The 24,548-nt window shown below is 36.1% G+C and overlaps 1 protein-coding gene across 9 annotated transcripts in view; it reads left to right on the top strand.

The window, feature by feature from the left end:
- The window catches only part of ERBIN (erbb2 interacting protein), a 108,184-nt gene that overhangs the window by 1,734 nt on the left and 81,902 nt on the right, over positions 1-24,548 (top strand). The window lies entirely within an intron of this gene.

Genomic DNA, 24,548 nt, shown 5'->3' with positions numbered 1-24,548 from the left:
ATAGATGAAACTAGTTTTGGTCGCAGCAAACACAAACGGTTTCTTCAGTGGTGTTTTAATGTGTGTCTTTTTAAGGTTGTTTTTTCCCCCAGTACTTTTGTGGTAAAGGGAGGTGAAAGATAGTACTGTGCTTTTAAATAAATATGGTATTTTGTTGGTAGGTGTATCTTAAATATAAACTGATGTTTATTTGCCCATCCTACCTCAAGGAAAAATAGGTGGCTTTCTTTAGTTCAAAGACGAGAAAATGTAGGTCTTAAAGGACAGGATCAAATTATTTCACAAGTATATTTCAGAATGGGAATCTTTTAAGTCTTACCCTGTACTGTTTTGAATTTTTCCCTAGAGCTTAGTCTCTGGAGCTCCTTTTTAAAATTTTTTTAATTTTTTAAATTGTTGGTAAGATTTGTGACCCATCAGGTAATTCCTGTTAGGTCAAAGTGGCTTTATCCAGAAATTTAAAGCGTATAACTAATCTACTTTATGATTTTGGGACGTATCATTAGGCAACAAAAGAGGTTATTATTCTTGGGCATCTGAAAGAGGGGAACAAAATAAATGGCATTGAACTTTGGTTTCCTTATATGGTTTATACTTGGCTTCCGAGGAGCAAAACCTTAATAGAGCAAGTCTTTTATAGAGAATTATCACTTTGCGAAAATGTTTCTCTGCATTAGTGAATTTTACTTATAAAAAGTATTATAGCCCTCGAAAATACCTGCTTAAATAAATCCCTGTTTTTAAATATAGCTCTTGATTTTTTTTTTTCCTTGAGGGAGCAATAGTATGTTTAAATGCAGACAACACATTTTTAAAAGTGAGATGTTCACCTTTGTAGTTGCCTTTGAGTCCATTTTTTCCCCTTAACAAGGCAAAATTTACTTTTCAGTTTACTTAGAATTTTATTAGGTTAGCACTGAATTAACGCAATGAATTTTAAGTTTTATACTATTGTCAAACTATAAATATTTTTCAAAGTCTTGTTTAAAATGTGACAGTGAAAAGAGGTTTAAAAAAGATGATAATTAAAATATTTTAAAATGGCTTCAAATTTTGGATACTGTTAACATTGTATGGGTTTTCTTAGATTAAATTGGCAAATCTAGAGTATGTCCAAGGTGTTTGCGCAAAATGCTCTCTTAATGGCACTGTTTATTGAAGGTACTTAAGAGTATTCCATAGTGATAAACTTAATCTTTCAACTAATTAATTCAAATATTATGTTATGAAGTCTGCCTGCTGTTTGAGAACAAACTATTACAAACTTCATGTATAAAAAGCTTACAGAGGTTCAAATATGGAAAGCAAATTTTTATTGCATTTTTTAAATTAATGAAGTGATAATTATAGAGACATTTTGCATGTATCATTGGTAAATCTCTAAAATTCAGGTATTTTAGGAATATTGGTATTGAGCTCTTGGTAGTAAATGATACCTTTAAGAAACACATGAAAATTTCAGAAAATTAGGTGCATATTTGGGAATTTATTTTAAATAATTGCTTATAGATGACATGGTTTAGAGTGTAAGCTGTTTTTCGCTTAGAAATAGATTATGGCAGTGTTTACAAAGTATTTGGGATTATGCAGATTTTAGTGATGTTGGATAGGAAAGTAATCTTTTTTTGTAATTGCTGCTTACCTAGATTCTCTTTAAACAGACTTTGTTGCTTACGTTTTTTTCTGTTGCTCATCCATTTCTCTGTCACATGTCTTGTTTTTATTCTGGGAACACCTGTGTTATAAAGTCCTAAAGATGCCTTTCTGTTTTCCTTTTAACATATATTGTACCCGTGTTTAGCTGTTAATAATAGATTATTCAGTTTTTTAAAAAAATTAATTAGTTTATTTTTTGGCTGCGGTAGGTCTTCGTTGCTGCACACGCGCTTTCTCTAGTTGCCATGGCTTCTCTTGTTGCGGAGCACGGGCTCTGGGCGCGTGGGCTTCAGTAGTTGTGGCGCACAGGCTCAGTAGTTTTGGCTCGCGGGCTCTAGAGCGCAGGCTTAGTTGTGGCTCGTGGGCTTAGTTGCTGCACAGCATGTGGGATCTTCCTGCACCAGGGCTCGAACCCGTGTCCCATGCGGATTCTTTTTTTTAAATTATTTTATTTATTTTTTATTTTTGGCTGCGTTGGGTCTTTGTTGCTCTGCGCGAGCTTTCTCTGGTTGCGGCGAGCAGGAGCTACTCTTCATTGTGGTGCGCGGGCTTCTCATTGCAGTGGCTTCTCTTGTTGCGGAGCTTGGGCTCTAGGCGAACGGGCTCAGTAGTTGTGGCGCATGGGCTTGGTTGCTCTGTGGCATGTGGGATCTTCCCGAGCCAGGGCTCGAACCCGTGTCCCCTGCATTGGCAGGTGGATTCTTAACTACTGTGCCACCAGGGAAGTCCCGATTATTCAGTTTTTAAATGCGCACTGTTTGCCATGAAAATGTGTATGTGAATTATGCTCGATAATATCTACTTTTGAATTGTCTAAGGAAATAAGCTCAGCGCTTCTGCCTTCTACTTTTCTGTGATTTACTCCCTATTATTTTTTGTTTATTTCTTGGTGCCTATCATCACTTGAAATGTACTACATCATTTTTCATATTTAACTTTTTCTGTCTTTATAAAAAAAGAAATCTAGCTGTTATTCAGCTTTCTCTTCTAATTCCTTTATCTTCCTATTTTTATAGTTAGCTTCATTTACTTCCCCTATTTTCTCCATGTTCAGTTCTTGCTTTTTAATTATATTTTGCCCTTCTCCGCTTTTTGAACTTTACTAGTCTATGCTTATCACTTAAAAAGTTGTTTAAAACAGTAGAAAATATTTATTTGCTCAGCTCTATTGAACTCTGAATATCCCTTTTCATTCCAACTCAGTTTACATGTCAGTATTAACCTAATACTCATCAGTGTATTTGTTTTTATTTATGTTTTGTTTCAATTCTTTTTTTTCTCTTTAATATCACCAGATTTACCTGTTAAGATAATATCATGGTGTTATGTATTCTTATATTAATTAACCCTCCCCCCAATACCTTCTTGCTTTATTATGCTTTCAGCCTCTTAAAACACACAAGCTTATACCTCTATACCTCCCTTCTCTATTTGTTCCTTTCCTTCCTGTCCTACCTCTCAAATTAGGTGTCTTCTCTGTCAGTGTCCCTAAATTTTTGAAATTGCCTTCTTTTGTCTGTTTTTATGAAATAAACAGAGTGGAATTCTATCACTCACTTTATTCTTCTCACTTCAGATTTTGTTCCAGGTACCATTGGATTAAGGCCACGCCAGGCTTTATAATTGATAGTATGTGAGACAATAGGAAAGAATATCTAAAAATTAAGTTAATAAAAGAAGATTCTACTTATCTGGAGGTTATTTATCTACCTATGACTTTAGGTATATAGAGTGTGGTAGAAGAACTAGAAAATAATAAAAGAGACATTTAAGTAATCAAAATAGATGTAATAAAATCTGGGGACTTCATTCATAGGGACATCCTTATTCAGAGCCCATTTGTTTTTTGTTGTTTTTTTTTTTTTTTTTTGCAGTGCGCGGGCCTCACTGCCGCGGCCTCTCCCGTTGCGGAGCACAGGCTCTGGACACACAGGCTCAGCGGCCATGGCTCACGGGCCCAGCCGCTCCGCGACATGTGGGATCTTACCGGACCGGGGCACGAACCCGTGTCCCCTGCATCGGCAGGCGGACTCTCAACCACTGCGCCACCAGGGAAGCCCGCCCATTTGTTTTTGATTATACTGAGCTGTTTCCTGCCTTTTTGATGTACTAGAAGAGGTGAGGAAGCACACTGACAGCATCATGAAGCTAGGGCCTATGATATTGGGTGGGCCAAAATGTTCATTCAGGTTTTTCATAAGATGTTGCAGAAAAACCCAAACAAACTTCTTGGCCAACCCAATACAATGAGGGAATAGAAGAGTGGAAAAGAAGACTGAGTAACTTAGAAAACAGAGTAGTCTCACAACACGGGAAATATAGCCCATATTTTGTAATAAGTATAAATGGAAAGTAACCTTTAAAAATTGTATACAAATAAAAAGTTAAAAAAAAAAATAGAGTAGTCTCAGACAGCTTGCTTTGCGGATGAGTGCCTTATACATTTTATTTGTCCTTAGGAGGATTCACTCTATTATAGCATAGTATAATTACAAGTAATAGTAACTAGCCCTAAGGCAGCTGTTCTCAAACTTTTTGGTCTTAGAATCCCTTTACTCTCTTAAAATTTACTAAGAACCCCACAGAGCTTTAGTTTATGTGGGTTATATTTATTATATTTCCTGTACTACAAAATTTTAAAAATTAATTAAAAAATAATAAACCATTGCCTGTTAGTATAACGCTCTTTTAATACAAATATTTTTAAAAAATTAAATTAGGTTTTTTTAAAAAAACCTGTTTTCCAGAACAAATCTTTAGCAAAGAGTGGCATTGTTATATGTATTTGGAAGTCTCTTGTGTTTGGTTGAATAGAGAACAGCTTGATTCTCATATCTGCTTCTGCATTCAATCTTGCAATATATTGTGTTGGTTGAAGTATATGAAGAAATCTTGTATTATACAGACACATGGTTGGAAAAGGAAGAGGTATTTTAGCCAACATTTGACAAGTGGTAGTTTTTTGTTTTTTTTTTTTTTTGCGGTACATGGGCCTCTCACTGTTGTGGCCTCTCCCGTTGCGGAGCACAGGCTCTGGATGCGCAGGCTCAGCGGCCATGTCTCACGGGCCCAGCCGCTCCGCGGCATGTGGGATCTTCCCGGACCGGGGCACGAACCCGTGTCCCCTGCATTGGCAGGCAGACTCTCAACCACTGCGCCACCAGGGAAGCCCAAGTGGTAGTTTTTTAAAGGAGAGCTGCAGTGTTGAATCTGAAACCATATCACTGAATTTTCCATTTCTTGTTATCTGAAAATCCGTGGTGTATCTTGCACTTTGAATCTTTCACCTGTTTATGATTTCGTAACACCGTGTATTGGTTGTTTGGGAAATACAGGTTCATTGAGTTACACATTTTTTCCCCAAAGTTGACACATTTCATTATGCAGTAACAAAACCAAAAAAGTTGTTAATGTCACCAGTAATCTCATCAGAAGTCCTTAATACAAAGCTGTAAAGCTCAGGGTGGCAGATATAACTTTTCCACAATTCTAAATTTTCACTTGGAAGCTCGAATATTAATCATTAGTAACAGATACTGTCAGTGTTTTTCCCTTGAAGTTACAGGCTTACTCGGTTTATTTTTGAGAAAATGTCTGCCAAATTCCTAAGTCTATATGACCATAATTTCTCATTCTCTCTTTAAGGTCAAAATGTTGTTCCATTAAAAAAAGGCTAATTTAGTTCACAACTCAAAGTAATTTACACAAGTGCTCTTCCTCAAGGTTGCTATTTCTCCACATAGAATATGAAGAAGACATGTATCGAAGAGTTGAGACTTAATAAAATTATTATTTTGGGAGGGGGATTCTCTGGCGGTCCAGTGGTTAGGACTCACTGCAGAGGGCCGGGGTTCGATCCCTGGTCAGGGAACTAGGATCTCGCAAGTCACGCGGCACGGCCAAATTAAAAAAAAAATTTTTTTTTTTATTGCTTCATTAAAGATATACTTGGGCTTCCCTGGTGGCACAGTGGTTGAGAGTCCGCCTGCCGATGCAGGGGACATGGGTTTGTGCCCCGGTCTGGGAAGATCCCACATGCCGCGGAGCGGCTAGGCCCGTGAGACATGGCTGCTGAGCCTGCGCATCCGGAGCCTGTGCTCCGCGATGGGAGAGGCCACAACAGTGAGAGGCCCACGTACCGCAAAAAAAAAAAAAAAAAAAAGATATACTTAAGTGAAAGTGGCATTTGAAAAGAAATCTGGGAGTATGTAATGGTGCTAGTCGAGCTTGATGTCACTGTGTGCTAAGATGCTAGTGATTTTACCCACCGTTGCTGTCAGTATAGTGGGAAAGGGCAAATGATGTTTTAATATTACGATGAAAATAGTATTGACCTTGAAAAGTCCTTGAAAGTCTCCCAGGACTTCCAGGGCCCATTGACCACACTTTGAGAACTTAGCTGGATGTTGGTATTTGTGGAGCTTTTGTTACTTGCTTTGATTTTTTTTTTTTTTTTTTCCATTCTGGGAGAATCCTGAGGCTTGATTGTTTAGCTCATTAATTTGGTCTTCATTTCTTTTCAATTATTTCATTACTTTTTTGGGAAGGAAAATAGAATTTCTAAGAACTCTTGCTTTGCATTTTCATAGGAGTTGATTTTTATTTTTTGGTTGTATTTTTGGTCCACACATAAGCTCTTGAATCTCTGAGATATATATTACTTTTACATTGACTTCTGTTTGCTCTGTTAAAAATATAGGAAGTTTGTTCTTGTGCTTGGTATGTCCATCATGCTTTTGGTTTTTCCTCAAATGTTAGATTTTTCATTGTAAAGTTTTATATGATGGTCCAGACTGTACTGTATTGGTCAATTAAGTGTATTTCCCCAGCCCAAGTGAATCCCAGTTTTTCTGTCTTTGGTATATTTAGCTAATGGGTTTCTCCTTAGGGTAGCTTGTCCTCTTACACATATTTCTTGTCCCTCAGGAGATGATATTCCCTTGTTTCACAGTTATACTGTCCAAATGTCAGATCTCCCACAGTATTGAGAGCTGTGCTGGAGGCCTTAGCCATGCAGCTGTTCTACTATGGTTTTATTACCTGGCTGACCGCCCGGGACACACACTTCTTCCAATGGTTCTTGCTAAGAAAACTTATCCTTTTTGGAGATCCCACTTTATACTTGTCTTGTGTATCTGGTTCTTCAGATGTGTTTTGTTGTCATCCGCCCTCTCCACCACCACCCCCACCCCGCCCCAATCCACTTTTTATTCTCTACAAATTCCTTTCTGTTCTTATCTGTAGATGTACCCCTCCTAGGTTTTTTAGTGCCACTATAGGTTTTTTTTTGTAATTTTTTTTTTCATATTTTAAAGTTTGGAACAATGACAGATACACAGGAAAGTTAGTAGCATAGTACAAAGAATTTTTTTTGTTCCTGAACCATTTGATAGTAAGCTGTCCACCTCTGATGCCTCATCACCCCCAGATACTTTAATGTTTATTTCCTACAAACAAGGGCATTCTCCTACATAATAACATCATAACTATTAAATTAGGAAGTTAACAAGAATACATTACTAACATCTGAATCTGACAAATCGTCCCAATGTCTTTTAGATTAAAAGTAGTTTAGAATCATGTATTGCATTTAGTCGTCATGTCTCTTTAGTCTTCTTTAATCTGGAACAGTTTTTATCTTTACTTTCAGGGGACTGACTTGATACTTTGAAGATTATAGCTCTAGCTATTTTGTAGAATAACCCTTAATTTGCATTTCTCTGACATTTTAATTAGATTTTCATTATTAGATCTTTGGCAGGATTATCATGGAAGTGGTGTTGCATTCTTCTCCTGTATCTTACCAGGTGCCAGGCAATTTCAGTTGTCCCATTATTGATAGGAATTGGTTATGTGATTAAGGTTGTAAGTGCCAGACATTACCTATGTCAAGGTACTCCTTTCTCATTTGTAATTAATATTTTTGGGCTAGGTGTTGAAACTATGTAAATATTTTGTTCCTCATCAGATTTTTAATGTATTCCTTTATTTACATCTCTATTCATGATTACCTATTATATTCACTGAGTTATAATCTACTATCATTTATTTTGGTACTCAAATTGTTGTTGATTAGGCTAGTAGAACCCCTTCCATCTGGTTTATTTTCTTTTTGACATACCTCTTCCTTCTTTGAGCACTTTTTTGTATCTAGCACAATATGCTGTTCCAGACTTACCTTCAAACTTGCGCCAGTTATTTTTAGTGGAAAATGGTACTTAGAAGCCAAGATCGGGGCACTTCTTGTGCTCATTGCTCTTGGAGTGTTGCTGCACCTGGCCTTCTTAGTATATAGAGGTAGGGGATATTTTTATGTGCGCACACGTACACATTCACATTTACATCTATATTTCTATAAATACAGAATGATTTTGCAGTGGTACTTCTGGTTCTAATCCAGCACCACAGAGTTCATTCTAGTGTTTTCCCTTTCCATATTTGTAACTTTTTCTGATAGTGAGAACTAGTTTTGTTTCTGTACTTTTTTTTTTTTTTTGGTGAGGGAGATGAGTTAAACATTTGATGAGACATTTTCAGCCAGAAGTCCCTGTAGTCCAGTTAATTTTTGACGTATTTCTAAAGGGATAAAATTCTAAAATGTAGCACGTGGTAAAATATACTTAGGTGAAATATTTCATTCCTTAGTAATTCCAGGTTACTATATGAAAGGTGGATGGAATGAATCAGTACGTTTATGGTCTATGTTGGATAGGTTCCTTATGGAGATAATGTTGGGGCTCTATTTTAGTATGAATGCAGTGATTTTGGTGCAATTGTATTTTTCCATATGAAGGCTTTATTGTTTATATAATCCCAAAGTTTGGAGCGTGTATCTTATTTTCTTGATAATTGTGTCCTTGGAATTTCAAACCTTAGACCAATTCTAGAATGCTGTGGGCTGGGGTAAGAGAAAGTTGTGTCATTTGTATTAGGGCCGACACAAGAAACGTGTAATCTAAAAATGAATCTCCTTACCGAGGCTATCACCCAGTCTAGAATAAGTTGGTTTGACTTCCCCCATCCCTGAAGATTTTGGAAGTGATTATAGAGGCATATTGGGATATCTTTTTGTGGCTAGAATAGATTTACTCTCAGTCTTTTAGGAAAAGATAAGGATCCTGGTGGCAACAAACGGATTCTTTGGGTGCCCTGTTAATCTCTGGGTACTTGAAAAGATTTAGTTAATTGTCCTGGGGCTAGCTGAAGAATATCAGAGACTTTGTATAGTAGATGCAGTTCGATGGGTCAGAGATACCTGATAGCAACATAACGTTCTGTATGCTCTTTCTTTTGAAAATTGTTCCCAAGCTAGAAACCCTGAGAGTCTATCTTCTTTATCTTTTTTGAACTTGGTTATTGAAATCAGTACCATTTCTATCAATTCTGTCTTTTAGGTATCTATAGAGTGACATACTTTAGGGTAGGCTTGGAAGGCTGGACAAGGTACAAGCACTGAGAGGCTTTTTTTAGGTAAAGGGCTAAAATAATTACCTTAATTTTTTTTTTTTTTACTCGTTGTACAAATTCAAATACAGAAATTTATAATATAGAAGATGAAAATTCCCTATAATTCCACTTCCCAGAGATCCTCAGTGTGTTTTTTATTCTTCTGAAGACTTCTGTATGTATTCAAACATGTAAGTGTGCATACATGTGTAAGTATCTTTAAACAAAAATGGAAGATATATTTCATTTATATTTAAGGGGATATAGTAGGTATGTATATGTGTTAATTAGCATTAGAATTGTTTCTAGGTTGTTATACATGTTGATGAAAAATTAATCAGTCCATCTAAGAATTGGAAAATTATATTTGAGCCAAATTTGAGGATTATAACCTGGGAAGAGCATCTCAGAAAGCTCTGAGAACTATTCCACCTATTAGAAGTCAACACATAGTATATAAGTTTTTTTTGAGACAGAGGGCTGTACGATAAATTATTGACAGTTTACATAATCCAGATATAAGTGCCATTGTGGTGGGTCCTGTGACCCTTTACAGGGTCAAGAAGGAATGGTATCCTTTGAGTTGTCGTGTTGATGCTGGCAGAATGTTGCTGTTTATGGTTGAGCAGGTATTCCTGCTGATGGGGGAGGCTTGGTCAATGCATAATGTGGATACACAATGTACAGTGTGAGGAGAGGGCAGAGAAAAATTTTACATTTAAATTTCTCTTGTCTTGCCATAAATATGAATTTTGTTTCATATACATGACAGTGCTGTACAGAATATAGGTTTATTCTTGTATTCTTTGCATGTAAATTTTTACACTTGTATGAATTTTTTCTGGTGGATAAATACCTAAAGTGCATTTGCTATGTGTGTAGTTGAAATTGATAGAATCAAATTCCCTCAGAAGAGTTTGTATCCATTTATACTTCCACCAATTATATATGAGAGTACCTCTTTATGAGCATTCTTGAACAAATTGGATATTAGCTAAAGTACTTGTGCAAATCTGAGACAGGCAGCATAGTAGTATATATATAACATAGGCTTTGGAGTCAGATTGCAACTTACTAACTGTGATGTTGGCAAGTTAAATGTAAAAATTCTTTTAGGAATATTACATATTTGTATGCCTTTTGTGTTCTACATGGATTTAGTTGACTTGTTACTTATATGCTTTGGTTATGGTGTTTGCCATTTAGAAGTTTAAATTTTAATGTAGTCATATTTGTCAGTCTGTGTATTTTTGGGCTTAAGGGTATTCTTAGAAAGGATTAATGCCAAGATTATAAAAATAATAACCTAAGTTTTCTTACTTTGGCTTAAGGAGTGAAATAATTATCTAGATTGATTCTCTCCAAATTTCTAACCGGTTGTTGTAACACCTTTATTGAATAAATCACCTTTTTTACTTCTAAAATTCTATCTTTATCAATAGAAAATTCCCAAATATACTTAATCTATATGAAAGTCTTCTTTTTTATTTATTGTGTTTCTGTTATGCTATCTTCATTTTCCCTCCTCTCCTCATTATAGTATGCTTAATATCTGGAAGTGTCACTTTATTACTCTACTTTTGAAAAAATTTTCCAGGTGGACTTGAATCATTAAGTTCTAAAAATACTACTTGTTGGTATGTTGATTGAGAGTGCTTGAATTTATAGATAGTTTAAGAAGTAATTGATACCTTTACAATAGCATGTCTCTTTCTAGGAAAGTAAATTTTCCATTTATTGAATACTTTATGCCCTTCAGTGGATTTTATGATTTTCTTCTTGTCATATCCATGTTTCTTATTAGTATGCATATTTTTTGTTATTGTTAAGAATTATGTATATTTTTTCATTAAGCTTATTTCCAAAAAACTTAATGGAGGGAAGGTGAGAGCTGCTGCTGTTATGAATGGGGCTATTTCTTTCATTGTATTTTTATCTGGATACTTAAATGGAGGGAAGAGATTGATTTTTCATATTTATTACCTACTGCATTCTACTGAGGACTTTTTAAAAATTGCTAATAGATTTTTAGATGGTGTGGTATGTCTTCTAGGTTTATAATTATAGATGAACGAGTAACAGCACCTTTGTGAAAATTGAATTATAAATATACTAAATTGTATAGTCATGTATTATAATTTAATATGCATCCTGACAAGTACTTAGTAACCTATCTTTTCAACTGTAAAATTCTTCCCTCATATCCTTTTTCTTTTAATACAGCAGGTTCTTATTAGTTATCTATTTTACACATATTAGTATATATATGTCAATCCCAATCTCCCAATTCATCCCACCATCACCACCCCCTGCCCGCTTTCGCCCCTTGGTGTCCATACATTTGTTCTCTACATCTGTGTCTCTATTTCTGCATTGCAAACCGGTTCATCTGTACCATTTTTCTAGATTGTACATATATGCGTTAATATACAATATTTGTTTTTCTCTTTCTGATTTACTTCACTCTGTATGACAGTCTCTAGGTCCATCCACGTCTCTACAAATGACCCAATTTCATTCCTTTTCATGGCTGAGTAATATTCCATTGTATGTATATGTACTGCATCCTCTTTATCCATTCATCTGTCGATGGGTATTTAGGTTGCTTCCATGACCTGGCTGTTGTAAATAGTGCTGCAGTGATCATGGGGGTTCATGTGTCTTTGAATTATGGTTTTCTCAGGGTATATGCCCAGTAGTGGGATTGCTGGGTCATATGGTAATTGTATTTTTAGTTTTTTAAGGAACCTCCATACTGTTCTCCATAGTGGCTGTATCAATTTACATTCCCACAAGCAGTGCAACAGGGTTCCCTTTTCTCCACACCCTCTCCAGCATTTGTTGTTTGTAGATTTTCTGATGATGGCCATGCTGACCGGTGTGAGGTGATACCTCATTGTCGTTTTGATTTGCATTTCTCTAATAATTAGTGATGTTGAGCAGCTTTTCATGTGCCTCTTGGTCATCTGTGTGTCTTCTTTGGAGAAATGTCTGTTTCCTCATTTCCTTTTGTTGCTTGAGATCATCCTCCAACATTAGGATAGCAGTCTGATTAATTTAGTCTTCAACGAGGGGATTTTTATTGTTGCCCAGGAGTTTTCATTTAATCATACTATCTTTCTCTAGCATTGTCTGGCTGGGGGAATTGGAAAGGGAACAAGAAAACTTGCTAAATTCTGAGCTTGATTTAAGTAGAAGTTGGTTCCTTCTATCACTATTCTGCCCCGTAACTGTCTCTCGAAGGTGACTTCAGTGGTATGAGAATGACTTCTTGAACCTTGTTCCTTCACTGCTTTTTGATTTATTTCTGAGAAAAATGCTACTACTTACAAACATTTTCCTTCAACTCTTAGTATTTAGTGTGACGCACAGTAGTATTATGTATATCTTTTTTTTTTTTTTTTTTTTTTGCGGTACGCGGGCCTCTCACTGTTGTGGCGTCTCCCGTTGCGGAGCACAGGCTCCGGATGCGCAGGCTCAGTGGCCATGGCTCACGGGCCCAGCCGCTCCGTGGCATGTGGGATCCTCCCGGACCGGGGCATGAACCCGTGTCCCCTGCATTGGCAGGCGGACTCTCAACCACTGTGCCACCAGGGAAGCCCCTGTATATCTTTTAATGATAGTTATTTTGGTCCTTTATTTGATCATAATAGTAAACTCTTCTAGCTATGTAGTTCATACACATAGTAAATGTTTCCCAAGAGATCTTTGCCACTGCTTACACCCTAGTTTATTTTTGTCAATTTACATGTTTCACTGACCTTGATCATATCCTTCCTTTTAATATATTTAATAGATAATTTGGTATACATGAAAGACGTTCCCCAGAATGCTGATATTTTCCTCATATTCAGTGGATTTTATCACTGAAAGCGACTTAGAAACAGTCTAGTCTAAGTAACCACTCTTTTCTTTTCAGTTAACAGAAGGGGAAACTTTTGGCCCAGAGGGAGAGGTGAAATCCTAGAGGTCATTTAGTTTATTAGTGACATAAGTGAGATTCAAAAAATAAATCCAGGGAGTTCCCTGGTGGTCCAGTGGTTAAGACTTGGCTCTTTCACTGCCATGGCCCTGGGTTTGATCCCTGGTTGAGGAACCAATATCCCACAAGCTGCGTGGCACGGCCAAAAAAAAAAATCTCGGTTTCCTGACTCTGGCTTTTTTTTCCCTTATACCAGAATTTTACTTGGTATGTTCTGAAGTGGATAGTTTCTGTAGAATAGCACTATTTTTTTAAAAATTTGCTGAATGTTTATTTTGTGCCTCCTTTCAATTCTCATCTTCCCTACCCCTCCCCCAGCTTTATTGAGATACAGTTGACATGTAACATTGTGTAAGTTTAAGGTGTATAATGGGTTGATTTGATACACATGTATTGCCATATGATTACTACCTTTGGGGTAGCTAACACTTCCATCACCTCACATACTCACCTTTTCCTTTTTGTGGTGAGAGCATTTAAGATCTACTCACTTAGCAACTTTCAAGTATATAATACTTGTTAACTATAGTCAATCATAATGCTGTGCATTAGATCCCTAAATCTAAATCCTTCTTTCCTTTGTTTCTCGTCACCCCCCCTCCCCAGAACTATACTTCTAACTGCAGCTAGAACAGCACTATTTTCCAAATATTTTTAATAGGTGTTATAGAAAAAAAGTTCTGGGTTCATGTAAGTGAGGACACCTTGAGTTAATACACCTTTTCTTTTTCCTTTGGCACATTCTAGTTTGTCATAGATGATTGTTTTTAATTTTAGAAATAACTGGAATACAGCTCAGTTTACAAAAAAAAAAAGCATCAATATTTGAGCCAAGAAGTTTCATGGAAAGAGTTGTACTAAAGCAGCATGCAATTTGTAATCTCACATTTTAAAAAATATACTTTTTTTTTTGCCTCTTTCTACTCATCCATCCAGCCCAACCCCATTGTTTCCACTGAAGCTTCCCCAAATATTTGAGAAGTTTTCCCTTCTTTGGATTTATAACTTAAATTTTTTTTTAGATTATGATAAAAGTTCACATAACATAAACTTTACTGTCTTAACCATTTTTAAGTGTACAGTTTAGTGGTATTAAGTACATATTGTTGTGCATCAGTCACCACCATCCATCTCCAGAACTCTTCATCTTGCAAAATTGCAATTCTGCGCATTAAACAATAACTCCCTGTTCCATTCCTCCTCCTCCCCGCTGCTGGCAGCCACCATTCTACTTAATTTTCTCTATGATTTTCACTACTTTAAGTGCCTCATAAAAATAGAATCGTATAATATTTGTCCTTTTGCTTCCAGCATATTTCACTTAGCTTAATGTCCTCAAAGTTCATTTGTGTTGTAGCATATGTCAGGATTTCCTTTTTAAGGCTGAATATTCCTTTGTATGTAACCGCATTTTGCTTCACTATTCATCTGTCATGGACACTTGGGTTGCATCCATGTTTTAGCTATTGTGAATAATGCTGCCATAATTATGGGTGTACAGATACTACTCTTCAAGACCCTGCTTTCAATTCTTTTGGGTATATACGCAGAAATGGAATTGCTGGAACATATGATAATTTCATTTTTAGTTTTTTGATGAACTGCCATATTGTTTTCCACAGTTACCTGTACTATTTTATTTTACATTTCCACCAACAGAGCCCAAGTGGTCTAATGAGAGATCTAATTTCAGTACATCCTTGCCAACACTCCCTTTCTGTTTAGTTTTGTTTTTTGGATAGTAGCTATCCTGATGCCTGTGAAGGTGGTATCTCATCATTTTGATTTACATTTCTTAATGACGAGTGATTTTGAACATCTTTTTGTATGCTTGTTTATATGTTTTCTTTGGAGAGATGTCTTCGCCCATTTTTGAATCTGGTTGTTCTGTTGTTGTTGAGCTTTAGGAGTTCTCTGTATTCTGGATGTTAATCCCTTACCCAGATATATGATTTGCAAATATTTTCTCCCATTTCGTGGGTTACCTTTTTCTCTGTTGATAGTGACTTGAGGCACAAAATTTTTTTAATGTTGATGAAATCCAGTTGTCTAATTTTTCTTTTGTTGCCTCTGCTTTTTGTGTCATAGCCAGGAACTCACTGCCAAATCCAGTGTCATGAAATTTTTCCCTATGTTTTCTTCTAAGAGTTTAGTTTGGATTGTAACTTTTAAAAAGTGCTTAGCTATTTAATTTAAAACTTAAATATATAAACTCTTTTAATTATTTTTGGATATTTTGGTTAGCTTAACTAAATTTTTTCTTTTTTAAATAAAAGTAAAAATTAAAAATGCTAGCATTTTTCTCTCTTCCCCTAGTTTATTAATGTTGCATTTCGGGCTTCTCTTTGGAGCTAAGCCTTTTATTTTGAGATAATTGTAGATTCACATGCAGTTTTAAGAAATAATATAGTGAGATTTTTCCCCTTGAGGGAACATCTTGAAGAATTATAGTACAGTATCACAACCAGGATATTGAAATTGATAGGATACAAAATAGTTCCATCATCACAAGAATCCCTGTTGTTGCCCTTTTATTACTAAAATAACATCTCCTTCCCATACTTCCCTCCCTCCCTTTTTGTCTTTTCAAAACTGTGTAAATAGAGTCATATAGTATATAACTTTTGGGATTGGCTAATTGCCTAATTCGCTGGAAATTCATCAAAGTTGTTGCTTATAGTAATAGCTCATTGACTTTTATTGCTGAGTGATATTCCACAGTATGGATGTACTACCAGTTTGTTTAACTCTTTCATGTTGAAGGACATCTAGGTTGTTTCCAGTTTTGGGCTATGAACATTCATGTACGGGTTTTTCTGTGGAGATAAGCTCTCATTTTTCTGGGATAAATGTCTGAGTGTAATGCTGTGTCGTGTAGTTTAATTTTAAAAGAAGCTGTCAGAGTGCTTTCCAGAGTGGCCGTACTAGTTTGCATTATTCTCACCAGCAGTGTATGAGAGATCCAGTTTTTCCATATCCTTGCCAGTATTTGATGGTGTTACTATTTCTTACTTTCTTACTACTTTTTATTTTAGCCGTTCTTTTTGGTACATAGTGGTATCTCATCATATTTTAATTTTCATTTCCCTGATGGTTAATGATGGTGAATATCCTTTATATGATTATTCACCATCTGTATATCTCTTCACTGCAATGTCTGTTCTTGTTTTTCGTCCACTTTCTAGTTATATATATATATGTATTTTACAGTTGCATTTTGAGTGTTCTTTATATATTCTAGATACTGATCCTTTCTTGATATGCGATTTGCAAATATTTTTTTAACAGGGTCTTTTGCAGAGCAAAAGTTTTTAGTTTCATGAGGTCCAATTTATCACTCTTTATGGTTGGTGCTTAATACTCTTTGCCTATCCCTGTATTCTGAAAATTTTCTGTGTGTTCTTCTGAAAGTTCTATCATTTTACATTTAAATCTGTAATCCATTTTGAGTCAGTTCTTGTATAGGTGTGAGATTTAGGTCAAGGATATCTTTTTGGCCTCTGGGTATCCAGCTGCTCCAGCACCATTTCTTGAAAAGGCTGTATTCTTCCTCTATTGAATTGCTTTGCATCTTTGTTGAAAATCAGTTGGGAATATTTGTGTGTGTAGACATTTTTTTAACATAAGGAGAGGTTCAAAATAGAAAATAAAAATTACATGCAGTTCCACCTCTGAGATAATTACTGTTATATTTTGTTGTGTTTCTAGTTTTTTCTTAAGCCTGTGTATATATGCATAAGATTACTTTTTGTTTAAAAAAATTGTTCTTTGTCCTCTTTTTATTATGAGCAGTTATCCATTTCTGCATAAAAAGATAGCATTTTCATGGTTTTGTAATTTTATGTAGCTCTGCTGTAGTTTATTATTGATGGGATTTTATAGTGATTCCATCTGTTATTTTCATAGCATAGTACTTAACACATAATGAATAGATTCTCAGCATATACTTGACAAATTAATTTAGACCTACTCATCATACCTTAAAAAGACGAAACAAAGTTCTACTTTTAATCTGCTATCTTCTGCCGTGCATTGGCGTATATACTAGTATTAGGCACTTTCTTCAGAGTAGAGTGTTTAGTTCTTTGAATTGTATACAAGGTGAAGAGGTTCCAGTGTATCAGTTTATGGAGTATAGTTTTTTCCTGCACTACAGTATCTCACCTATATAGTCTGCTTACCATGTAGGAGCAAGGATTGGAGGTAGATTTTTGGAGGATAATGTAGAATCTAGATTCTGTTCTCTTCTAGCTTAGAAGTTAGATATAACAACGGCATTTAAGCACCTACCTTGTGCTAAGAACTGTTCTAGGCTCAAGTGAGGGCAAAGAATAAATATTTGAGGTCCTACTTTCCTAGTCTATAAGTAGCCCTACCTTTATTCTGATAAACGAATAAGCTGAGACACATAGGCATTCTTTTGCCAGGATCTATTATGCCATTCAGCCTCTATACTTATGCAGTTAGCTTTCTGTGTAACTTTCTAGCACTTTGGGGGTCTATTTGGAGATATTTTCAAATGATAATTCAAGGGCAGCCTTAACAGTTTTTCTTTTATTTTTTTCACCATATGATAGAGTTATTTATTAAGATCCCTGTGTGTTCAGTTTGACTTTTTTTTTTTAACTATTTCTTCTTAAAAATAAGATTCGAGATGACTTTTAATAGGATGTGAATACTAGTTAATAGAAATACAAAATCAGATCCAAGGAAAGGAGTGAGGAAATGTATAACGTTAAAGTAATTTAGCTATGATAGAACATCAGATTTAGCTAAGCTTCCTGGGAGCCAAGGTTCTCATTACCCTGAATAAAGAAATACATATCAAGTTCTCCAAAGGATTCAAAGATTTTCCTTGCATTAATTTCTAAATGATTTCTAAAATGTAAATTCCCTTATATAAGAGCTGTTGAGTAATGAATGGACAGTATTGTTGACAATAATTTAACAACACATATTCCATGGCTCTCAGGCTCTTTTTTAATATATATGTATTTTAATAAAAATAGGATGATATAATATTCAAAAAACTCAGCAAAGATGGATCATACATGAGGGTAGGCTAATGTGTTTCGAAATATTATATATATTCATATATATCACACATATATGTATACACACACGCACACACACACATATATATATATATATTTTTTGGTACTCTTACTTGATCTAAGGGTAAAATAGACATGGATGGAGATAGTATTTTTTATTCTCCTCTAACCATCACTGTTCTAATTTGGAGTTTATCTAGCCGAGTAGCAGGCAGTTTCAGGATTTTGCTTTCTAATGAAAGAACGGCATATCAGAATTCTATTTTGCTTATTGATGCTCTGGAAATCAGTTGAGAGAATGGTATGTTTATTGTCAGATTAAGAAAGTGATAAGTATTTATGTCTGACTAGCCAAGCATTCCTTCTCTGCAGGGGTACTTGCTATTATAAAGCTTGTAGTTTCCTCAGGAGGCAGATTTAGAGCTGTTAATAGGCACCTAATGCAAATGCTTTACTGAGACCACTAAAATACCAAAGAATATGGTACAGATGATTCTGGCTTAACAGATTTTCAGGATTTCCAAGTGTATAACCAATCACATGTCTGCTATAAAAAAAATCCTCATAGTCCCAGGAAATGTCAAATTTTGGGCAGCATGGTGTCCCCGGTTTGCTTGATTGAGTTAGCTTAAAAAAATTTTTTTTTCAGATAGTTAAAAGAGGTGACTTTGAGGTATTATTTAAAACTAAGTGGTTGCATGTTGAAATATGAGTACCACTGACAGAGATTGTAAGTCTTCCAGTTCATATGCATCCATTCTTTTTTCATAATAAGTAAAATATCAGGACTAGTTCTTTTCTTAAAATATACTTTTTTTTTTTTTTTCCAGAGCAGTTTTAGGTTCACAGCCAAATTGAGCCTAAGGTACAGAGATTTCCTATATACAACCTTGTTCCCACATATGCATAGCCTCTCCTATTATCATCATCCCCCACTAGAGTGGTATGTTTGTTGAAGTTAGTGAACCTACATTGACACATAACTATCACCCACAGTCCATAGTTTACATTTAGGTTCACTCTTGGTGTTGCACATTCTATGGATTTGGACAAATGTATAATGGCATGTATTCATCATTATAGTATCTTACAGAGTAGATTCACTGCCCTAAAAATCCTCCGTGTTCTGCCTGTTCATCCTCCTTCCACGCCCAACCCCTGGAAACCTCTGATCTATTCACTGTCTCCATAGTTTTCCCTTTTCTGGAATATCATGTGGTTGGAATCACATATGTGTGTATGTTTTTTTCAGGCTTCTTCTTCTTTGCAGTATGCCTCTAAGGTTCCTCCATGGCTTGATAGCACATTTCTTCTTAATCTCTGAATATGTACCACAGTTTATTTATCCATTCACCTACTGAAGGACATCTTGATTGCTTTCAAGTAGTGGCAGTTATGAATAAAGCTGCTATAAGCATACCCCTGCAGGGTTTTTTTGTGGTCATAAGTTTCCAGTTCCTTTGGATAAATACCAAAGAGCATGATTGCTGGATTGTATGGTAAGAGTACGTTAAGTTTTGTAAGAAACTGCCAAGCTGTCTTCCAAAATGGCTGTACCATTTTGCATTTCCACCAGCATTGAGTGAGAGTTTCACATCCTCACCAGCCTTTGGTGTTGTCAGTGTTCCAGATTTTGGCCATTCTAATAGGTTTACAGTGATATCTTGTTGTTTTAATTTGCATTTCCCTGATGACTTATGATGTGGAGCATCTTTTCATGTGCTTATTTGCCATCTGTATATCTTCTTTGGTGATGTGAGAATGTTAGGATCTTTGCAATTTTTTAATTGGATTGTTTGTTTTCTTGTTGGGTTTTCAGAGTTCTTTGTGTATTTTGGATAACAGTCCTTTATCAGATGTATCTTTTGCAAACACAGTGCTCCCACATATGGGGGAGGGGGCGGGATTGGTTCGAGGACCCTCCCTTGTCCCAGGATACCAAAACCTGATGATGCTCAAGTCCCTTATGTAAAATGGCATAGTATTTGCATGTAACCAAGGCATATCTTGCCTATATATTTTTTATTTTTAAAAATTTATTTAAAATTTTTGGCTGCGTTGGGTCTTCATTGCTGTGCGTAGGCTTCTCTCTAGTTGCAGCGAGCAGGGGCTACTCATCGTTGCGGTGCACGGGCTTCTCACTGCGGTGACTTGTCTTGTTGCAGAGCATGGGCACTAGGCATGCGGTCTTCAGTAGTTGTGGCATGCAGGCTCTAGAGCGCAGGCTCAGTAGTTGGTGGCGCACAGGCTTAGTTGCTCCATGGCATGTGGAATCTTCCCAGACCAGGGCTCGAACCCGTGTCCCCTGCATTGGCAGGTGGATTCTCAACCACTGCACCACCAGGGAAGCCTTCCCCATGTACTTTAAATCACCTTGGGTTACTTATAATACCTAATACAATGTAAATGCTTTGTAAATAGTTGTAAGTACGATGAAAATACTATGTAAATTGTTTCCAGCTTGTGGCAAATTCAAGTTTTGCTTTTTGAAACTTTCTGGGATTTTTTTCAAATATTTTTGATCCAAGGTTGGTTGAATCTTAGGATGCAGAACCTGCAAATATGGAGGGCCGGTTATATTTTGTGCCAGTCTGTTGCCTGTCATTCTCTTTACATTGCAGAACAGGTTTATAGTTTTAACAAAGTTTAGTTTATTATCAATTATTTCTTTCATGGATTGTGCCTTGGGTGTTGTATCTAAAAAATCATCACCATACCCAAGGTCATCTAGGTTTTCTTCTATGTTGTCTTCTAGGAGTTTTATAGTTTCATGTTTTACATTTAGGCCTGTGATCAATTTTGAGTTAATTTTTGTGACAGGTATAAGTTCAGTGTCGAGGTTCATTCCTTTGAGTGTGATTGGTTGTTCTGGCACCATCTGTTGAGAAGACTGTGTTTAGTGCTGTTGTATTGCCTTAAGGGCTATATTTTTTAAAATTGCATTGACTGTAATATTTTTTGGATTTGCGGTCACTTTTTCTCAGAGAAAGAAAGGGTCATTGTGAACTGGGAAGTTATTCTAATGGTGTCTGTGTCATTTTTCCTTGTCATCCATTTTGGGATAGATAGAATATCTCTGTTGAAATTTTAGAATTGTTTCCACCCATACGCCATGGGGTTTTATTGCGAGAGACTTCCAGATTCATACATATGCCTATAAATGTTTTCTCAACAGGAATATTGAAAGTGTAATTATTATCATGTTGGTTCTTGATGTTTTTGGACCTAAGGTGTCCTTTCATTCATTGAGAATCATTGATGATATGGAACACTATTATACTTGGAGCTTTAAGATTTGCCTCTTGTTTGTCCTGTGATCTTTGTTTATATTTAAATGTGTATATAATAGCTAATTTAGAGGGATGTCAGAGTTCAGTATGTGAATGAATTTGGCACAAAGCACCTGGCAGTTCTTAGCTGTTCTCAAATTTTCCCACTTCCTTTTCTACAGAGAATTTTAAAGAAATTTGTTACTTAAAAAAAGTACTTTCAGAAGTAATGTTTGACAAATTAAGGCTAATTCCATACATTGTCTATTAGATAAGCACAAGAGGATTTAGGTATAGGTGGGACATTTAGAAGTAGAAGCAGCTTAAAATTTGGGTTTGCTTCTCTTCTCTACATATATGATGCTATTTTACTTAAAAAATAAATGTCTTCAGCCCTAAGGGATTTTTAGAATGAGTTAATAAAATTATAAATATACCTAAAATATTAACCTGAATCCTGCTAAAAGTGAAACTTTTTATACATAAGACTTTGATCAAGTGGTGGTATTTTTAAGCTTTTACTTATAAGTGTTAATTAAGCTTTTAAAATCCTTCTGTAACAAGGTGTTAAGATTGATCTGGTTTCCTTTGGAAGGTTTGTGGTGTTTATAATCATAATTAGGCTAAGTTAACCTCAAAACAAACACAGTAGCTGTACAGAAAAATGATGATTTCAAACCTGCCTCGTGTGTGTGTGTGTGCGCGCGCGCGTGCGTGTGTGTGTGTGTGTGTGTGTGTGCGCGTGCGTGCTCACATTTGCTGGTTTCTATCTTTTTCTGCTCTTTGCTCGTGGTTCCTTCTCTATAGCTCCTTTTCTCTTGAACTTAGGAAATACTGTAAGGAAATTTACCTTAAGAAATTAGGGCCTTGTCTTCACCAGGTGGATTTGCATTTTAATAGAGGTTGTTTGGAGAGTGTCCAAAATAAATAATGGTGGAATTTCAAGCACTAGGGCCCTTGTGTCCAGGATTTGCAAATCAGGTCATGCTCTTCAACAGGTTTGGCTCAGTTTCTAGGGCACTGTACATGCTGCATAAAAACATTTTATTGATAGACAGCTTCATTTAAAATGCCACTTAAAGAACAAAGAAGTAATTAGCATATTGAAGTGTTAGGTGGAAAGGAGGAGTCTGTGGTAAGGTAAAGGGCCTCACCTGAGCAAAGGATTTGGCTCAGTAAAGTTGTAAAACTTTAGTTGGGATTAGATTATGGGGTTGGGTATAAGTAACTTATTTTAAGGTTTTAAAGGGAGAAGGAAGGTGGTAAAATAAATTGAAATGAAAAGTCAGGTGCTAACTGAATGGGATTAGGAAATCAGTTTGGAATCTTTTGTATTAATACATCATAGTGGCATTAACCAATGTCCTGATATTTTTTCTTGTTTTTAAGCTATTTTTCCATCGAGCTCTAATTCACGTACAATAAAGTTCACCTGTTTAAAGTGTACAATCCAGTAATTTTTAGTACATTTACAGGGCCCTGCAACCATCCTCATCATCTGAGTCCAAAAAATCTCATCATTTCCCCAGACTCCATACCCATGAGCAGTCACTCCTGTTTCCCACTGCCCCATGACCCTGAACCACTAATCTGCTTTCTGTTTCTATAAATTTGCCTGTTTGAGACATTTCATAAAAATGGAATCGTACAGTATATGGCCTTTCGTGTCTGGCTTCTTTACCATAGCATAAAGTTTCCAAGGTTCATCCATGTTATATCCTTTATCAGTAGTTCATCTCTTTATATAGCTGAATAATACGCATTTCATTGTATGGATATAAAACATTTTGTTTCTCCATTCATTAGTTGATAGATATTAGATTGTTTCTACTTTTTGGCCACTATGGATAATGCTGCTATGAACATTAGTTACAAGTTTTTCTGAAAGCAGGTGTTTTCAGTCCTCTTGGTTTTATACCTAGGAGTGGAATTGATGGGTCATATGGTAACTATGTTTAACTTTTTGGAGGAACTGCCAAATTGTTTTTCAAAAGTGACTACAACAATTTACATTTACATCAGCAATGTATGAGGGTTTCAATTTCTCCACATCTGTCTTGATACCTACCTTTTTTATTGTAGCCATCCCTAGTTGGTGTAAAGTTTTATCTCTTTGTGGTTTTCATTTATATTTCCCTAATGACTAATGATGTTGATCATCTTTTTATGTGCTTATTGGCCATTGGTATTTCTTTGGAGAAATGCCTCTTCAAATCCTTTGCCCATTGTTAAGTTTTGTTATTTGTCTTTTTAGTGAAAGTGAGCCCCAGTGATTTCTCTGCTGTAGGAGGCCATCTATACCAGAAAGCAAGCATGGGCTGGTGGTTTGGGAAAGTTAATGTCCATAGAAGCAGTCCTTAACTAGTGGGAGACAGGAGCAGATGGATAACAGCTTGCCTCTCATCCCATAGGCAGACAGTTCTGAGACCTCCTGTGTGCCTGTCTCAGGGAGTTTAAGTAGAATGAACCCCAGTTGTCTTTAGGGATGACTTTGATAATATACCATTTCTTATATTGGCTTTTCCTCCGTATCTCATTCTCTCACTGCTCCCTCAGGTCATTTCTTAGACAGACTATCTGCATTCAAGTCTTTACCTCAGCCTTTGTTTTTGAGAGAACCCAAACTAAGACAGGTGTCGGTAGAGTACTTAGTATTGAAAGAGTTGATAATATTTCAAGATTTGAAACTGGATGATCACCAAAGGTATGAGTATAGATAGAGAAGAGGGCCAACATCTGTATTCTCAGTCACTATAATGTGTTAAGAGGTTGACATAAAGTGGAGCAATTAGCAAAGGAGACTGAGGTCTGGCCAGTGGTGTAGGAACAAAATCAGGAGGATGTGGTGTCTTGGAAGCTAAGTGAAGAAAATGGGTAAAGTAGTGGGGAGTAATGCTACTACTAAGTAAAGTGAGAGATGAACTTAGAATTGTCTGTTGGATTGGGCAATAGGTAGGCCATTAATAATCTAGAAAGAACAGTTTCCATTGAAGTGATTGGGACAAAAGTGTGATTGGAGTGGGTTTGAGAACTGTTGATGAAAGAATTGAAGTCAGTGCATATAGACAACTTGTTTGGAATTTTGCTGTAAAAGGGAGCAGAGAAATGGGTTAGTAACTGGAGAGATATCCTCAGGAGAGG

The sequence above is a fragment of the Leucopleurus acutus genome (assembly GCF_964270905.1).
Source record: "Leucopleurus acutus genome assembly, chromosome: 3".
Taxonomy (NCBI): domain Eukaryota; kingdom Metazoa; phylum Chordata; class Mammalia; order Artiodactyla; family Delphinidae; genus Leucopleurus; species Leucopleurus acutus.
The sequence above is the reverse complement of the archived record's forward strand: the minus strand, read 5'-3'. Positions and strand labels throughout refer to the sequence as shown.